General features: G+C 34.5%; 1 protein-coding gene across 2 annotated transcripts in view; it reads left to right on the top strand.

The window, feature by feature from the left end:
• Nucleotides 1–883: 883 nt before the first annotated feature.
• LOC110382435 (spondin-2) overlaps nucleotides 884–21227 on the top strand; it is a 49164-nt gene continuing 28820 nt past the window's right edge. Inside the window, exon 1 of one of the 2 annotated variants that reach the window (XM_021343038.3) lies at nucleotides 884–1160. The gene's annotated coding sequence lies outside the window, so the exon portion shown is untranslated. The remainder of the gene's footprint in view (nucleotides 1161–21227) is intronic. The other variant, XM_021343039.3, reaches the window with a different exon arrangement.

The raw sequence follows: 21227 nt of genomic DNA on the forward strand, positions 1-21227 counted from the left end.
TATTTTATGGTCTTAACCATTTATCATGACTACACCTTTTGATTAAAAAGTATTTTTTTACGTACAAGATATATTTTTTAATTGACATTAAAAAGGAAAATTATCACAGGCGGGCCACTAAACTATAGAAGTGGCATATCATATAACATTATTATGCCTATCAATGTCATCAAAAGTCAAAAAAATTAGACCATCTTTCCTAGCTTATTTACTTTACTTACCTTTTGTCTACATTTTGATCGAAGTTAATTTACTAGGCATTTTATTCGTCTTTGGACCTTAGGACCATCCCAGTCGCCTTTTGTATTAAAATCGAATTTCTTTTATTGAATCTGTTGACTTAGTTCTGGTCTTTATTAAATTCGGCAACATTGCCAGCTTTTTGTTGGAATAAATTCGATCGCGACTGTATTTGAATGGATTGTGGGTCTGCTTTTGGGTTTTAGAATTTATTAGGATTCAGGGAATATTTTCAAAATATATTTTAGAAAGCCAGCATTAAATACTAGATCTCATATAAATGTATAATGTTTTGACCGGCTCCTGAGCACCTTTACCTACGGAAAAATATTTGAAGTAATCTTAAATCATATCTTATAAGTTCATCATGGTAGCATATAATCGAGCTTTTCATATTATTGTCAAGTTTGTAATTAATATTACTCTTAAAATAAATTCTCAAACGGTTCACTAGCACGTTGACATATTATCAAAGGACAGGTAACGCGACTACTAAGAGACTTTTACACTTGAAACTAGAAAAGCACGCACGCTTCTGTTATCCCATTACCAGCAGCCCAAATAAACATGTAATTCTTTCCTGCGCACCTCTGCATGTCTCACTATCCCTTTCGTACTCCCGGGTCTATCCCGTTCCAGCTCGATTCGGGCTTGGAACACTCCGTCCGAGCTGCTAGTTTGGCCCGCGACCTCGCGCCGCGAGCACGTGTCGATCGGTAACCGGCCTCCCCCCGACACGATACAGGCGTGTTTTCACCGACACATAAATGAAAATTTGATCAAAACTACATTTTGACGCATCGTGTGTTCTTCTCAAGCATAGACTGTGTTTGTAATCAAACTTTGTGTGCGAAGGATTTGAGTGTATAATGTAAACGTTGCAGAGACGGTGAGTGCAACGTTTTCAGTGCCAATTTCAGGTAGATTACTCCACTGAAAATTGTCTTTCGTCGCGTGTACGTCGAAGACGATTATTCGGTTCCTTTCGTTTTGATTCATTTGCTTTGTATTGTTTTGTTCTGTGATGTAAATGCGTTTTACAGTTTTCAGTCGGTGTATTTTTATTCTTACTTCAGTATCTACCTGTTGTATGATAACCCTGTCATCGTATTTCATGATCTCTCTTCCTTTACGATATGAAATTCATTTCGTTTTATATGGTGTGATAAAGTTCTATTGTTTGTTTATTTTATTGGATTCAAAAATTGTCATGATTTTAGCTAGAGATAAATTTCAAATTACGTGTTGATTTGAGGATTTTTTCCTTATCTTTTTTCTTTATAATATTAACATTCAACACCATTAAAAAATATAAGGAAAATATTATTTAATAGAGGAAGTCTGTTTCGTGTAGTACGTTCGTATTATAAAAGCTTTTTTGTTTGATTTTGTGTAAGCCGTATAAATTAAATGATCCCAAATATTAAGTTATTGCAATATGATGAAACAAATCATATTGGAACAGGGATGGAGTGTATTCACCTATTTCAGAATTAGCATTTTAGTGAATGTATGTAGTTTGTCGTAATATATCCTCCATTCCATTTCCATTTATATACATCTGTTGCTTATTTTGTGATTCATTTCTGTTCGTATATTATTTCAAATATTTATTAATGCTGTTTTTGCATGAATATATATATATTATAATACCTTTATGACTTCGTTTTAGTTAATTTGAAGGAACAGATTATTCTTAATTGTCTTATGCAAATTCAAAATTGTGATGTAATTCAAGAGATAAAATCCATCACCTAATGACAAACAATTTTCTTCATAAATATCAAATCAACATACAACATTAAAACACAACCATTTCCCAAATGATACTCAACATTCTAACTTTCCTCTCTCAGAACTGAGTTAAAGCCAAAAATCTTCAAAGCACTTTAACAATATAACTTTCTTTCTTCCATATAAATTACATTGTCAAAGGGAACAGACGGAATACAGTTTTATTAAATAACCCGGCGCACCTACAAAGGCTCTAAGCCTACAAATTCTCGTAGCACTTGTTTATTCTACTACGACGCTACGCCGTAACGCGCTACGCCGAAATCTATTATTATTATAGGCCTCTACCCTTTTCGTATTGTGTCATATCTCACATTGCTACGCTTTATTTCGTTTATATAAGCTCGTTATGTGAATGTGAATAGTATTTCTCGGGATATAGCAAATTGTGTATGTGTGTCCGTTTTTGTGGATCTTGTTATAAGGAGAGACCTTCGTGATTGTTGTAATAAATGGTGATATTATTTCTGAGTTGAATGTTACCACTTTCGCAGTAACGTGATATGTATTGATTCATTCACAACCTATCTCCACTTGAAACCGCTGACTGCTTTGTTTAGGAAAGAATCGAGAGGAAAATCTCCATTTAAAATTTCAGTTATAATTCAAATCAAACGATTTTCATTCATTTTCTTACTCTATTTCTTTATCTATTAATTTTACTTATATTCAAATAATATTTCCTAAATCTCTTAACAGGAAACCGCTGACTGTTATGCTTAGGAAAGAATTGAGAATCTCCATAAAAAAAGTCCGTAATCATTCAACGATTTTCATCAATTTTCATACCCTATTTATTGTTTTTACTAATATTTCCTAAAACGAATACGTATATTTTCGGTGTAGTTTAGTGCGGAAGTAAACAAACGAAGTTCACACTCTCGGTGCGGTGTTGCGGTCTACACAGAATATTGTTAAAACGCTCCCATTTGGTACACCGCTCGTATTTCAGTAGCAGTTTTGTTATTATGACTACTTTCACTTCTGTTTACTAGCTGTAGCTATTTATATATTTGTGGGTAGGTTTTGTTTCCTAGGCTGAGATGAATAAATGAATATTATCAGGTCTCATTTCACATTCGTTATTCCTATATACATATACGTAAAGCTTACTTTATATGTACTATCACACATCCTCACAACCTTCGAGTTCAAGCCTTTTTCCCAACTAACCGGATGTAGCTGAGTACCAGTGCTTTTAAATACCAGTGCTGTTACTTAGAAAGTACACACAAACTTAGAAAAGTTGCATTGGTACTTGCCTGACCTGGGATGGAACCTGCGCCCTCATATTTGAGAGGTTGGTCCTTTACCCACTAGGCCACCACGACTTTTCAAATAATATTAATTCATAAAACATCAATAATGTAAATAACTATACTTAAAATCATAATTTACCTTAACCAGTATTTAACCGATAACAGAAATCAAATAATGTGTTTAGGCTATTTGCATAATTAATAACACAAATTAGTTGCAACAACATGTCCAAACCATTATTTAATTAACTAATGTGAAAATCACATTAAATGGCTCTCCCGCGTTTTATCCTTGCAAATATAGAAAGTAAATATGGCCGTCACGCTTTCACTCCAAAACTGCTAAACCCATTTTGGTAAAAGTTTGGTACAAGGATAGTCTAGAGCCTGAGAAAGGACAAAGGCTTTTTATACAGTTCCAAGAAATAGTTCCTTCAGGAAGCGAGTCTGAGTTAAAAACGAGCATAACAAACAAAAACATTTAAAACGATTCCCAGTAATCAGTGAACAAAACGAAATTTAAAAAATGAATGATAAAAGAATGTACTTTAACCGGCAAGTATCAGCATTACCGGCAAATTGCGCTCTTCCGGACAATTCGCGTAATTGCTACAATTCTCCTTTATTACATTAAATTGTTCGCAGCGCTATAAGCTTTCTTCTTGCGGTTATCTACGTCGTAAATGACATTAAGTTATTTGGCTGCCAGCCTTCGTGTATGTACTGAGATAAGTGTACTAGTGTACAAGTAAAATAAGTATTGACGACGCTAGAATTGGATGAAGTAGCTTAACTTTCAATTCATGAAACAAGTTTCTGTCTAAATCGAAAGCTAATCCTGGTAAAGTGTATTCTTCATTTTCCTGTCACTTTATTATATACAACTAAAAGATGATGATGAGTGTAATCAGAAACTATTACAACGTTGCCTGATGGTTTCTCTGCTTCGATTTTGTTCCACCAGTTCAGTCGATTTATCCTAAAAGCATAAAAAACTTAACTCTCCGTAACAATAGTAGTAGTCCGTAAAAATAGTAACGCCTTTGATTCGCACAGACAAAATTGCGCTCAAATACTAGTCTTCAATTCAAGCGAATGATACCTATGTGCCTGATGATCGGACGCAGATGACAAAATTGCATCATTCGGCCATGCATAATCCCCATAGGTTAGCTACAATCCATCGGGTAATTAGGTCGGTGGCTAGACCCAGATATCGATAATTCTGCCATGCGATGTATCGAGTAATCGTATTGGTGGAATTTATTGATTAGCTAATAGAATAAGTTCTAGTCACGAAGGTATAAAGATGTGTGTCAGTTCGTGATAAACTTAAAAGCAACTGAACGGGCTTTCATGTAATTTTCATTTTTAAAGAGACGAAGGTTATCCTGCGGATATGTTGGTCTTCTTTCATTTTGCCTCTAAAATAATTTGATAGGTGGAAATACAATAAGATAAAGGAAAATTAATAAAAAAGCGATTGCTCGTTTAGTTTAAATGTACCCCAACTCTTAGACAATTGAGACATATTCGCCACACATCCAAATACAATCAATTATTAAAATAGAATTTCATACAATATTGAATTTTTTGAGTTATTCAAGTCGTTCACATCGTATGTCATGATAACTCGATCATGTATTATGCATGTACATACGTGAATGTCAATGACACTGATACGATCCAGCCGTTGTTTTAAAATTATCATAGCATTGTGTATTTTAATCATATTCAGGTTCAATTGAATTGGGTTTGTAGTAAATTTTGTATAAAATATAAATGAGTATTTTTTGGCCATAATTATGGGTTGCGTTTGAGCAAAAACTATGATGATGTATAAACCGAATGTAAATTGCATTCGGTTGTAGTTTTAAAATGCGTAGCTAATAATTTTTGTATTGATTTAGCAAATATTATGGCAATTACTTGTTTGCCTAGGTATCTTTGATTTACTGCAATACTACCTACTTCTAAACCTAATACTATATTGTTGAAGAGTTTGTGTGTTTGAACGTGATAATCTAAGGGACTACTGGACAGTGGAAATTCTTTCAGTTTAGATAGACCGTTTGTTGAGGGAAGCTAAAGGTTACCTTCTAAATACTGCGTACTGCTATTAATGTTCCTAGCGATTAGAATTTCTGTTCTAAATTTTTATGTTTACCTGTGGATAGCGTTGTGGGTTACATTATGACCTCAACAAGTCATTGTTATATTATTTGTAAGTTTATATAATGTAACTGTTTGCTATTCCTTAAAAGAAAAAATAAAATAAAAATAAAATAAAATAAAATAAAAAAATATGTGCAGGAAGTATGTATATAGTTCCGAAGGGACATCAACGTTTTAAGTTTGGCCCTAAAACGTAGAACATAGTCGTACCAACTTAGGTAGAGATGAAAATTGGTTACTTACGAGTAAACCAACCTTTTTGATTCTCGAAAATATGCGTTACTCTAACATGGTTACGCAAATAATAATTAATATAATGTAGTTAATTATTCTGTAACTAAATTAATTAAAACAATCTAATTATTTACCTAGCCTATGTTCTAGGAATCATGTTGGGATTTTGTATGTTAATTATTGTAATTGAAAATGCTGTTATAATTTTATTTCTACTTAACTATTAACATTGTTTTGATTAACTCATGCAAATGTCATGTTGGATTATGTTTTAATTTCTGGGAACACAAAATGTTATGAGTTCTTTCATAATTAGTACCTATATTCAGAATTAACATGAACTCACTCACGTCGAAAACTACTGCATAACATTCATGAGATTCGACACAGTACCTAGCATTTAGTTACTGGTAGCTTTTTAGTTTTTTCCTAACTATAATATAGTAACTATGTACCAGTGTTTTACATGGAGTGACTGTCTATTTGACCTCCTCAATACTGTAACGTGGGCAACCCACGTAATACCGCTAGGTAAGACTGGTTGTCAGCTTACTGGCTATTGACTATCCGTATCAACTTCCAAAAATGTTCAAATAACAGGCAAGTTCAAATGGTAGTTGTATATACCTAAATATATAAAAAACTGCTTATTTTAACAACCTAATCTCCAGAACAAATTGGCAAAACTTTCTCACAGTAAATCCCGGCAGATTGACATGCGACGAAAAAAAGGGACGATTCAAAAATGACAATACAAAAACACTTTTCATTTCCGCCATTTTGTCCACGGATTTATGATGGCGGATTTTTTTCAATTGCCAACAAAATGTTTAAATTCAGCCACTTTCCATTTGCCTCTGGCATACGCCGTGATTTAGGGTTGCCAGCCTTTGAATTATTATCTACGTAATTTTCTTTATGAGAGGAGTGCCGTTGGCGCTAGTCGAGTGGAATTTTATTGTTGGCAACCCTAGGTTTAATGTCGTGACGTATCAATGGGCGCGATTTATTGGGGCGTTTGGCAAAATATTTGGGTTTTAATTGCTGTTGAGTGTATTACGATGTTTATGAATAGATTAAAGCAGATGAGATGTGATAAGGTTGATATAATTAATTGAAAAGCAATCCATAGAGTGTAACGTGTGGAAGAAAGTACCGTATTTGAAATGTAATCATATTCTATGACAAAATAAAAAGTTTGTTGCATAAAATAAACATTGGTATACTGAATACATGAAACTACACCTAAATATTCAGTTACTTAAAACACCCACATTTTGTTCTTGTTAGGAAATTGTTATAATAATATCTTTTATTATTCAAACTTCAGCAGTTATCGCTTTTTTAATTTGTTAGAATTTTATTCACTCCACCTTCACGTTCAACGATTAAAGTTTCATCTAACTTCGCGAACTTTTTGCAATTATTCTCAGAAGTAACCTTTTAAAAATGGAACACCCTCGTGACGTCAGTAAAATTCAAATCAACTGAACGACGCAAAGGCGTTACCTACGCAATCTAATTTGCTAAAGTCATAAAAAATAAAACGAAAACTTTTACGCCACGTTTACATCTAGGTAACATCTGTCCAAGTAAAAAATTGAAATAACTTGGAAAGATTAAGAATTTTATATTCGCACCTTCAAGGTACTTTGCGCTTTATTATCGCGGGAGGAAAGTTGAGAATCGCGTATGATTAGTAGTAGGAAATCGGTAAATCTCTCGCGGCTTCTACATAGATACTAGATAGAGACAAGTTGAGGCTTTCTCTCCAGAGGTTTTATGCCCGTCACGCTTCCAGCAAGCTATAAAGCGCTTTACGTTGAAAATTGAAAGTGACTTTAGCTGTAAAACGTACCGGTGAATGTGAAGCGCACGAGGAAAATATCAATTTTAGGTTTCAGCGCTCGACGCGCTTTTATGTATATTCCCTTAAGTTTTTTTGTGAAGGTGTTTGAAGTTATAAGTGGATTCCGATAGTAGGTGTGTAGTTTTGGAGTCGAAATTGAAAAGGTTCCTATGTTAAGCTGAGACAGGTTTTACATGTAAATAAAAGTTTCTTAACAAAGTACTTACAAATGTTTCAAAAGTTTTGGTTTTAAAAAGTTCACGTAAGAATTGTTTCTAAAGTGCAATAATTGCACCTTAAAACCAGCTAGATGAACAAACAAAACTACAGCTTTAACTCCGCTTTGAAGCGCTGTTTAATCGCTTTGCACTACAGCTTTCGGATCCTAATTTTAATCGAGTTCTCGAGCAAACGTGATTTGTATTTCCCGGTAGAAAATCTGAATTTCTCAGGAAACCCTCGTCTTTTAATTTGTTCCCATATATCGTCGTATAAGGAAAGTTCTTAACGCACAATTTACCATGGAAGATTACATTTTACATTACAATAAAATATATGGTTATCAATCGAAAACGTGTTTTGCAAAAGTCCAAAGTTTTTGCAATCTGGTACTTGTGTTCTATTTAATTGCATCAACAATTGATATGTCTAGTTGTCAACATAAGTCGATATTTTAATTAAACGTCATACACTATGTTCTCTATTTCAATATGTAATATGACACACTCTAATAAATACAAACACGCGACATAAATCCGACGATATTCGCCACAATAACGCTCCAATACATTTGGACCTAAATTTAGAGACCTCTAAGTCCCTTCATGCGACATTTAACAGTCGAACATTATGCCTCTTAATCCCAGAATGTCCTAAAATTCACGTTCCATGAATTCCACGATGGTTGAACGATTTTATTTTCACATAAATAAGGGAACCCTTTTGCTACCTCCACAGTATCTGGCGATCGGAGATGCGATCTTATCTCTGACGTAATGGATTGGATGACCAGAATATTGAATATGTACGCGAAAACCTTCGGCCAATTTGAAAAGATAATCTTTTGTTGATGTACCAATATGTAGTTTGGGTGAATTGTGTTTTAGGTAGAAAGTTGATAGCTTGAAATGAAAAATTGGTATTATAAAAAATATAATATCACAAGCAATAAAAAACTTCTTATTCTAAAAGAATTTAATTATAGTTTAATATTTTGAATTGATAAAATAGAACCCCGTTTTTCTCCCCCATACTCAAAAACATATTTATACATAAACCAATTACAAAAATAAAAGAAAAACAAAGTATTTGATCTAGTCCAAGGCAAACACAATGTACACAAAACGCCAAATGAACCCTCGCCGTACCCATTGGTCTTTTGACAGCAAATATTTAACTTACTGCCAGTAATTTTTCGCCCCTACGGGTTTTTCCAAGTATTTGATTTATCTGCTTGCCCATGTCGAAACACGAGTGTAGACAGCCAAATTTGTTATGGACTGTACTTAGAAGATATAGATAGATACAAATTCACATCGTGAAAAAGTTTGGGCTTGGAAAAAACGTTTAATCTTTAATACCTACATGGAGAAAGTTTGGTAATAGTGTCTCTATTCTGTGCGAGAGGAGACTTCTATAAAGTACCTAATGAATTGTAAGAAATGTATTTTCTCATGGCTACTTCCAACCAGTCCTTTCGAAAACCAATGGAAAGACCTGTGTTCAGCAATTAGACGTCCTACGACCGAGATAAGTATACTGATGATCTTTTAATAGCGACAATTATTCCCTAGAAGCATTCTACCTGTCTAAAACTTGGTTCTGTAAGGTAGTCCTACAAACTGGTTACCCAATAACAATCTCCACTCAAAATATTACCAATAAATAAAATAATATGAAGCCCAAACTTGCTCGTTGATGTGGTCAAAATGTATTCCCGCACACGAAAAAATATCTGTACAATAAATATAAAAATCCAATTACGAGTACTCAGATAGGTCAGGTACACTCAGCGGAAAAAATGTCATGCCAAAACTGCGGTACAGTTGTTAACCTATTTTATTCGCAGTCCATATTTTTTGAGTCATAACTCAGTACTTAAAGGCCCCTGAAATGTAAATCGTTGACGCTTAACAGAGCACGCTGTTCACGTAAAAGCGGGATCATGCTATATAGAACGTATAGCTCTCTTTTTAGAGTACGCGCAAACTACAAACTCTTAGTGGGCCGATAGTTGGTTTAGGCTCACAAATCAGTATGAAGATGAATGGAAGTACACACGTACGTCCGATCAGGTATTTGTTAGGTATCTTAAAAACTTTGATTGAATTCACAATTGTCTAAAAAAAGTCATTCATACCGATTTATGCGCTCATGCCAACTATCGGCCGACTAAAAGTTTGTAGTGTGCGCGCAGACTTAGTGGTAGAATCTTGATCACTTTGACGTGTTATACTATGAAGGTTGAAGGCAGAGCGCGTTTTTCACGCGTCTGCGCTCGAACCTTTTTCTTTGCTTACTGTAGCGTACATTAATTATGTATTTGCAGCTGAAGGGTTCGTTTCATCTTGAGCGTGCATAATTTTTAGGTGAGAGGCAGTCTGGTTTATACATCGGTAAATCTTTAAAGCTGAGCCTACCGTAAATGCTTAGCAGTTGGGGTAAAACTGCTTTATCAAATTGAATATGCGCGGTTGTAAAAATTACGTTAAGTTTTTTTATCCAGGTATCGCAAATTCAGATGTTGATAATACATACTATCTATGGTGGCCAGAAAATACTGTAAACAGGTGTATGACTACTGAATTTATCCTTAAAAGTTGACATAATAAAATTGCCAGAAGATTGTTTGAACTTAGAACAAGTAAAAAAAAAGAAAAATATCTTGCTACCAGATAGAACAACAATATAAGTTACAATTTGCAAGACTGTTTTTATTTTCAAACTCATTAAAGCTTAGTATTTCACGACCTACATTGACGTTCTCGACTATCGCTCGGCAGACGCACTTACAGTCTAGTGTTTCAGTCTACGGAACCATTATGTTTTATACAGCTATCGTTAAAGTTAACTTGTTGCTTTTATTTACAACTAGAGCACTCTTTTCTAGTAGGAAGTGCATCGGGAGGAATAAATACTGGCTGGTTATGTCTACAATGTATTTAGACTATACTGATAGATAGTGTTTTGTTTTTGGTCAGTATGACATATTTAGAATTTTTTTTTTTTCTATTGTTGGCTATATGTTGACATTTGATTAATGAGTTTGGTTTGAGGTTTGCAGGTTATTTTTAGCACCTACGGTCATAAGGAATTGAGTTAACAAGCTCTAACAGTTAGGTTAGGCATTCCAACCAAGTTTTAAATTAGTCACAATTTTTTTTAGTAATATGCAAATGAATTTTCCTTAATTTTCCTTAACAATTTTTCTTTATTATTATCACATACAAAAATAATAAATAAAAAACAATATATACGCAATACAATTTCACAACATTTCTCACCTCAAATCAATGACACATCAATTCAAAAATAGAACACATTCTCCACAGTCTAAAAAAATGTCTAAGCATCGAGTGTGTCACCCATCTTTTTGAGGCATAGGAAAATACGCTTACAGCCAAATGATCTGCGCTCGATATTCGTGTCCACACTGAAATAGACTGGAAACCAGGTCATCGAACGTTGACAACCGGCCACCACCGACGCTTTTAAATCTCTAAGATATTTTTTTTTTCAGGTAGATAGATTGGACTCCAGTTTAATGTTTGGTTTCTGAATGTAAGGTCGTTTTGGTTGATTGTGTTATATTGCATTCGATATCGATTCGACAGTTGTCGATTTTAAGCATTTTTTTTTTTTGTGTTTGTTTTTATTATTTGATTTATACTACCGAAGAAGTGTACCTATATTGAAATTATTAAGTATTCATTTCTAATTTTAGTTACATAAAACTAAAAAAGTTCTGACTATATTGGAGAGCCCGCAATCAAAAATAAAGTATAAAACAATCTAATTAATTAGGTTCTAAGAAATGCTTACATTTCTGTCAACATGTTCAGCTTGGATAATTCTCCTAGATTAAATTATAGATCATGCTTTTGTACCTAAATCCATTAAGCCGTGTCATATAACGCGTTGTTTGTGTAAAAACAAAACACAAACGTACCAAAACCACTACCCAGCTAACACTGATTAGCGAGCACGTGCGAAAAAAATAACGTTATGCCTTCTAAAGCACGCGTCGAGTTTAAAAATAAATATGGAACCGTAATCCAGCGGTTACGCGGCACGTAATAATTATGTTTTGCCGGAGATTCTCATCTGAAATACACCGGAGTTTCTGTGTCACTGGGTTAAAACTGTTCAACAAGGTCGCTTGCAAATTTTGGAATATTTTTAAAAATGTTTATTGTTGTTCCGCTTAAAAAACTCGATGAATATTTTATGGCGCTTTGCATTTGTCCATTTACAACCTTTTTATTTGTGACACTGGCTTAAACACTGAATAATGCATATTATTCGCTTTTGAATCCTAATCCTGCATTTGCTTTTCGGGATTTTACATTAATTGTCACCTGCAGTTAAAAAAACAAACAAATTCTATGACAACATTTTGCAAAAAAAAACCTTAGATCCTTGCCTCTATACTCCAAAAAGTCCTGGCACCTAACAGAACAAACGCCATAAAATCACGATCACCCAAAAAAAGCAAAATATCAGCGAAAAAAAAAATCTTGTCATTCAAAAAAAGAATCTCACCGATTTCCACGCATCAATACGGTACTGCCAACGTTTTGTAGCGAACAGTTCAACTGGTGTAATAATTTATTCATGAGACCACTTTCCAGTGAATGAATAGCTCTGAAGCGTGGGTGTGCCCGTGAGTTACGTTTGTAAATAGAACTCTAGTTATATGTGCTTGTCTATGTCTGGTTTTGTTTAGGTAGCTTATTTCTGGAAGTATGGATAAGGTAAATTGTAGGAAATGACACGAGTTGGAGCGTGTGTTTTTAGTAAATGACTAAAAATATGACAATATTGATGTTAATGAAATACCAATAGTAAACTATGAGAAGGAATTCCATTCTAGATGCGCTCCTCGTAAAATTACTTGCCTCCGAAATTTACTCGCAATGATTGTCAAAATGTACAAAAACAAAAAATGGCTTACTTTAGAAGAGAGAACTTGCTTAACGAAAACTGTAAAGACCGTATTAGAACATTGTTTACTAGAAAAGTCTGTAATGACAAAACACAAGTAAAAAAAGCTTTTAACAAATGAACCGCCTAATTATACACAGGTAATTCGCACGCGAGACTAATTACTGCAACAAAAGCAAATTAGGTTCGGAGCCCAATCTACAAAGCGTAGGTAGGTATATTTATTTTTTCTATTTTTACATTCTATTACAATTAATGAATTTCATCTAATACCTAGAAAAAAATACTTAAATCTCTTATTCTGCAAAGATTGATTTAATATGAAATACCTATTTTATATGAAGGAAAATATGAAATGAGAACACAATGTATAAGTATTTTAACTTGATACGATTCTGAGAAAATCTAAGTCGGCTTTACGACAAAGTTTTGTATAACAAATCATTAGACCGAACCGCAGATTTTCCTGGAAGCCTTGAAGTTCCTACATTTACGAGAAGACTAACATGTTACTAAATATTCGAAATAACTGGAATTCTGTGAGGTTTTCGGAATTTTCACATAGAAATATGTAGTAGCAAAGTTAATTGTAGTAAAATTCATTCAGAATCTATAACAAATGTCTAAATTCGTACAATTCACGACTTTGTAAGTACTGAAATACTATTAAAATGTTAATAAACGTAAATTGTCTATAAGGTACTGCAGCTAGCAGATTTTATCACGTATGCGTTCGGTTTTGATACGAGCGGCGAGAAGATGGTTGCGTAGTTTTAAAAGTACCTACCTAATTATTTGGTACCGGTAGTTATCATTGTTGCTATCGTTTTGTATATGCGTGGAAACGCTCTTATAGACAGAGCGGTGCTGCGCGGAAAATCCGCTAGTGTGACAGCGGCTTGTAAATCAAAGAAAGTAGGTACTACATCCTTTTTGAACATCTTTTTCACAACACGAAACAAAACCTACATTATTCAAACTAACGCCTCTATTATTTCGCAAACAAAATATATTTATTATGATAAACCTATCCCATATTTTACCAATCCCTCGTCTAAGTTGAAATATATTCGTTCATGGTTGTCAATGATCACTACATATTTGATTCGTTCGTTTTTGGAGCGGCATAAATCGATCTGCAGCACCTTTTTGTTATCTCTATGTATCTGAATAAACGTATTATTATTTGTTTATATGTATTTTGGGAATAACTAAAACAATCGCAACGGAAAGCTTGTTGCAATATTTAGAATAGTTCTTTTTTTGGATTTTGATTATACAGGAACAGGGATTGATTCTGCCTTTCAAATGTTGGGCCTAGTAATAATATAGTTGAAGTTTTACGGAAAAATTTCTTCCATATTCATGAAGTTATTTTAAGAACATTATTATGACATCCATTTCTGATACATTATGTACAGCTAGTATGTACACCCACATCATACCTGCCAACCATATTCATACCTGTTATTCAAAAACAACCCCTATTGACATTAACATCGTTAGACCAACATAGCTACTATAATGTACTTTCAGTGTAGTGGTTACCATAAAGCTCATTATTGTGTAACGGGGTCACAAGCCGACACGGGTCAGTTTCGGCTGTCAATTTGTTAAGCAATGTCTGTTATGATTATGAACTATGAATTTATTTAATTGGACAGCCGATGCGTTTGCTGAATTCTAATTTTAAATGTGAGAACGAATTTTATTGTTTTAAAATGTCAATAAATCGAACGTGCATGGTTTTTCCTATATCCGCTTTCCACACCCGGAGAAAAAGCAGTATATAAGTATGTTTCATTTGTTTTTGTGTTTTGACGCATGAGCTGGGTATATTGCCTACTGCTAAGTTTTATCAAGATGGTTTCGACGTGAAAGAGGAACAAATGCATAAGTAGTTAAGTAGTTAGAATATTTTTAAAATCTTTCACGTTTATAGTATCTATTAGTAGGATAATTTAACTCAACCGTAATATATAAACAAAGACGTATAATTGTCTCCCTACCCTTTAAGTAAGTACCTTTAATGAGAATCGACGCTCTTACAGTTAAACCATCAATTCTAAATAAACAAACAGAAGCGACTCGAATAAGTCTTTCATTTAATTATTATTAACATCCAGTCCGTCTACTGTTATACCAAATAATATTGATAAACTAAATTACGGGTTTAAGTAAATTATTCATTGGTAACACGGTCTACCTGACATCCTTTGGGAAATCAAATTACCTTTCTCAAATGTATATGACGCGGCCTTCATCATTGACAGGCAATGTACGATTATTCTGATTAATCATTTAGATAGGGTGTGTTGATAAATGATTGTATCTGTGTTATTGATTTTTGAAGGTCGGATGTCAGTTTAACAGCGCTTCCATACAAGAAATTTGGTCGCGCGTACGGAAGTGAGAGGAACATCGGCTGGTGTGAAAACACTTTCAGTATCGTTGAATATTTCATAGAGCTGGCTAACTTAAGAGTTTTCAATATACATAGGAGAAAACTTGATTAACAGTAGCCTTTAGGTATACCTACGCGTGACATTGAGGAACTCTTTTCAAAACACGCTAATTGAAGGCAAAAAGTGTTTACTCACCGACATAAAAAAGCAGACGGAACTAAACCTAGCTATTCAAACTTTCTCTTAAACTTTCCAATATAAATAAACAACCAAAAGCCTACAAAGGAAATTCTTATCGACTCACAATTAACATTTTAAAGAGACCACGACTTGACTCGACCAAGTTAACAAGCCAACAGTTTTGGAAGACTCTGAATTATTAAAACTTCATTAAGAGTTGGGTGGCTACGTAATTTTGCAGTGTAAGTTTGGCTGGCCTGTGTTATATCTCGATGAGCTCCCCCCTTCACCCCTTCAAGTGCCAATGTTGACTTGTTAGTACAAAGTTCCTTAGTTTTAATATTCTGAATTTATGTTGAACTTTGCACTAATATATTGCAGTCGGAGTGCTTGGGCGAGGAAGTATTTTACGGTATTTGGCGACGGTCTTAGGGCAGTGTCATAAAGTGATTTAGTACGTCTACTGTTAAGGAATGTAAGGTAGGTGCATGTAAAGTTTGCTTTTAGAATAGGCATAGGCAACTCTAAAGAAGACATATGTGTAAAACTACATAGCATGACTGGATACTTACTAGATACTAACAGAAGTCTTAAAGTAAGCCGTGCTTTATTACAACATAAGATATCTTAGGCTGTTTGCACACTGAATGAAATAATCATATCTCACCGGCTATCACGCGGAACCGTACAATATCCAGACGATAGGACATAAAACAATAACTTAATCGAATTACAGCCCCCGAGGGCACTGCGCTCTGAAAAACAACAGAGGGGCGAGTTCGGGCGAGTTGTTACAACTCCTACAAGTTAAGGGGACGTTCCCTGAAAACGAGATTAATAATAAACTGAGGAATTACTAAAATTGTGTTATTGGATAATGTTGTGCCACGATATCCCGGGATTAGCTCCGGTTATTGTCAAAATTTTCACCGTAATTAAGGATAATTTCTTCCGCAACTTGAGACGGCTTTGAACTTGTAATTACCGTTTGTATTTTGGGAATATCATTGGCCTTTATAAGTTTTGATAAATTGATGAAACTTTTAATGGCATTGTGCTAAACAGAAATAGGGGCAGGATTTAGTGTACCAGCGTAAGAAATAAATGTTCAACGCTCTCGAAAAAATATGAAAAGGCTTTCAAAAATATAGCACGGAACAGACATAATGAACCTCCCAAAGAGATTGTTGAGTGATTTAGGAAACAAGCTTGAATACAGTGTCGTTTAAAACGCCACCGAAAAATATAAAAGAAAATATATTTTAAAAGCATTTTCTCCCGACACGAGGAACGGTGCGAAGTCTACCCACAATCGTCTTAAACGATCTTCAAGTTAATGCTTCTTGGAAAGTTTTCCCCAAAATTATGATAATAGTGTCTCCAACAATATAGAAGTATAATTAAGTATTTAAAATAGGATATTAAAGTTCACAATCTGTATCGCGAAGTGATCAAAGGATTTGGGCACAAACAAATACTGTTAGGTGGAGTATCAACTGAAGTTATTGTAACGCTAGATGTCGCTAGCCGCCATTAAGTCAGCTGTCAAGCCCGCCACGCCAAGCCGCTACGTCACTTCCTACCGCGCAAGCCTTGCCGCCAAATTTCAAGAGGTGGGAGGTGAAGTAGCCGCCAGCCAGCCATATAAAAGCCAGAAGAGTTGATTGTGTGATTGCATTTGATTTGTATAATTGTAAGGGGAAACTCTGCCCAAATAAAACCACGTTAATCAAGTCACCTGTATTTATTTTATATCCGTATCTTTATACTCGGAAGTGGTATTGGAAAAACCTACGATGAAACGACGCTCTGCTACACTCAAACGTCGACGGTCCCCCTGCCCAGAGGACGAAGATTCTGCGTCAGTAAGCCAGTTGTCCGAAAGTTCAAACGACGAAGGTCGATGCACACCGCCTGCAAGGAAACTATTGAAGAATCTAGGAGATAGCACAAGAAGTGGAAAAAGCATTCAACGATCTGGAACACGAAGTGCCTATTCGTCGGAAAGAACACCGCGCCTGAAAACGAAGAATGCACAGCTACCGCCTGGATAAAAAAAAAAAAAAAATTGAACAATCAGGTCAGTCAACATGCCAATACTTGTACTATGCCATTTGCCAAATGTGTTCTACAATTGAGTGCCTCATGTGTCGATAATAACGCCATTGGTGGAGTAGACTTGGACAAGATCAGGGTAGGCCCGATAAGCAAATCTGATCATAATCAATTGATCGATTTACTATCCCAATACAGTGAATGGTCTGCTAGCTGTACAAAGGAGTTAGGATGTACGGATTTAGTTCAAATGCGCATAAGATTATCTAATAATGAACCAGTGCCTTATAGATTAGCTCATCACGAACAGGAGACTGTTAGAGTCAAACTTAATGAACTATTAGAAGCGGGCATTATAAAGGAATCCGAATTACAAAGATCCAGTTTTGAGAATTTAAAAAACAATTCAGACACACTTTAACGACTATTGCATGTCCTAGGTCAAATGGTCAAGTAGAACGTACGAATCGCACTATTCTCGATGCGTTGAGGGCTACGGAACCTAGCGAGGCTTTTCATAATTGGGACAATAGTTTACCAAATATCATATGGGGCATTATATTCTGGTCCATATGTCATAATTAATGTTTTAGGAAATGACCGATATAAATTGAGAAGTATAAAAGGTCTTAGGGGATACAAGAAGTTTACAAGAATAGTTTCTGCTGACTCCCTACGACCTTATCATAGTGTTGCTTCTATGTCCGATAGTGCCAGTAGTGTGGATGAACATTTGGAGACCGAAGATCTTTTGGATCTTCTTGAGAGCTAGGCCGAAGTTCATCCCCACCCTGATTCAACTTGTTCTGAACTCGCTTGTAATAATTTGTGTTGTTCCCATTGCGGGAGCAATTGTTACAGGATGGCCGAATGTAACGCTAGATGTCGCTAGCCGCCATTAAGTCAGCTGTCAAGCCCGCCACGCCACGCCAAATTTCAAGAGGTGGGAGGTGAAGTAGCCGCCAGCCAGCCATATAAAAGCCAGAAGAGTTGATTGTGTGATTGCATTTGATTTGTATAATTGTAAGGGGAAACTCTGCCCAAATAAAACCACGTTAATCAAGTCACCTGTATTTATTTTATATCCGTATCTTTATATTATATTTACTTTGAGGGACTTTATGTGAAGATAAAATAATATGGTTATGTTATTGGGTCTAAGCTATACTTCAAGATTCAACCTACTGTTGAAAGTAAGATCGAACCTAATTGACGTCAAGGCTTAAGTTACCATCTACATATGTTAAATATTGTTTAGGTTCATAGCTCTTTATTGCGTAATGGATTGATTTGTTACGTAGTAAATAAATATGTGTAATTATTTTCTTTTTTTCATAGCTACCAGCAAGCTAATCCAATTCCTTAAAAACTGTACTTTTCACAATCACATTTTTATAAGTTTGGAAAATAGTAACTTCAGTTCTTATATTGCACATTGATAATCTTGGATATGAAATAGCAATCAATACCACTGTTATAAAAGATTTCTGCCAAAATATACAACGTAGACATAAACATAACTAACTTATACTAAGTATTTCGCCTAAAGTCAATGAACAGACTGAAATGCTAATTAGTATTGAGTTCCAATTTAGAGACACTAACACAGACTAAACTAGGTTAACAATCAATTATTTTAGCGATAGGACTTTCCGAAATAAAGCCTGTCAAATTGAAATACATCGAAAACCTTTTAAGTCATCAACTATAATGAAGTTTGTGTCTGTTCCTAATTTATACGAAAATCAAGTCATTAAATTACTATAAATGAGAATGTAAGCTTGTTTGTAATGCTTTCACGCTTAAATTACTGAACTGATTAGGTTGAAATCTACACAAACACATATGTAGGTATATTAATATTACAACATGAAAATTCTGTATTTTTTTGAATCTAGTTTCAATCTATCCGACTGAATATCTTCTCCAAATTCAAGCCTAAAGAACTAAAAATATATTGTAATCCACAACACAATATGGCCGTCACGTACGTAACGGATTCCCTAAGGCTGAATATGATAATAACGTCGCAATATTTCACTTTATAAAAAAAATATCAGTCTCCGAATGTCAGTGTTAGGTCCCTTGCGAACCGAGCCTATCAATATTTTTATATGTCAGCGAGAATTCAATTTAAAAAATACACTTGTATACGATCACACTTTTTGTCGAGGGAATCAAAAAAAGTTGCAAAGAAGAGTGGTTTTTTGTATCACAAAAAATACTGAAAAGTCCACCATTAAATATTAAACTAACAATTACTTACACAAAAGGGTATATTTACGAATAACAAACTAAAAAGCTTTTAGGCGTCCCTGAAAGTAAACATCCTTGATACTTCCAACTTACCCAACTAAGTCTGAGAGTGTTCCATATTTAACGATCCCCTTTAAAATACTTATAAATAAACACGAAACCACGATCATTATATTCATAAATAAACCCAAGTTTAGTAAGTAAACGGTTTCATTAAATTAAATATAATACCCATAGTTTACGAGCCCCTAATACATTCGGATCACGCGAGTTAATGCCTTTTGAAAGTGTTAACGGCTGTGGAAAAAGGTGCCTTTAAAATGTAGTGACGTGATTACGCTTTATCGATATCGATAAGCTCGGTCCGAGATTTAATTGAAAAGGTTTAATGAACTGAATGTTTGTGTAGTTTCTGTGTGGGACTCGGTTGTTATTCTTTGGTAATCGATAAACGCTCTATGTATAGCGGTGGCCATAACTAGTACTTACTCGCTGTTTTGGTCATTTCTGATCAATTTTTTTATAGAACTAACAATGTGCATTATCCATACAACAATTAAGTGGTACTTACTACTTTTGAACTACGTAATGGATATTTTTTGGAAGGAAAAAAATATTTCTGCTTATTATCTCCACTAACCCTCTTTTCGATCAATGTTTCTTTATTTTTCTTTTGTATTTAGCTTTCAACACTCAACAACACACTCTTACATTAGGGACCGATTTTTATTCAAGGTTTACTACAACTTCTTGTCACGAACGAGAAACTTTTTCTACGCAAAAAGTAATATAACCCTACAAATACTTTCCTAGCAGCGTTAACCTGAACATAATCGACAGCTAATAGTATTTCCCTCGTTTCTACTGAATAGTTTGTACCCGACATCCAATAAAAACTTCTATATAGGTATATAAACTCCATTGAATTTTATGTTCTATTGAGCGGATTAGGATTAAATTCTGTTCCCTTTATTCTGCACTGAAGTTACTTTTAACGGTTGTTTGTTGATCATTGTTTTGATGGAGAATAAAGATTTAAATAATGCTCTGTTTTTAAGATAAAATTACCTACTTGAAAATAAAAAAAATAAGCTCAGGATTATTTTTTTAGTGGAATCCATCACTTAAAAAGTTAATTATGAAGTGATCCATAATAATTTGAAGTTGGAGTTGCGCATATTTTTTCTTAGAAAAAGTTAGATGCGAAGTAAATAATAGTAGCAGTATTTTAATGTTTTCATAAAATAATAATACTAAAAGTGATGAATATTAAAACGTCAACTTATCTTAAGAGTCAAAAACTTATTCATTTAGATAATTCAGGAATATATTTATATAAGTTTTATACAACATTTTAAGTCCTACATGACGCTTTTAACCCTACAGAGCATCTACAGTTAACCCGGAGCTCACAGCGCCAACGTAACCGCTCTTATTTTAAACGTGGAACGCATAACGAATAGCTGTTCGAAATAAAGGGCCGTATGCTGACGCGACGTGACGTCAGCGTACATTCTCTTTTTGAAATATTGGCAAAATATTGGCAAAAAGAGGCTGACACCCTTCACAGACACGGTCCCGCGGGCCAGCGAATATTTATGATCGCTCAATATGATA

The sequence above is a fragment of the Helicoverpa armigera genome, chromosome 7 (genome assembly GCF_030705265.1).
Source record: "Helicoverpa armigera isolate CAAS_96S chromosome 7, ASM3070526v1, whole genome shotgun sequence".
NCBI classification, from domain to species: Eukaryota; Metazoa; Arthropoda; class Insecta; order Lepidoptera; family Noctuidae; genus Helicoverpa; species Helicoverpa armigera.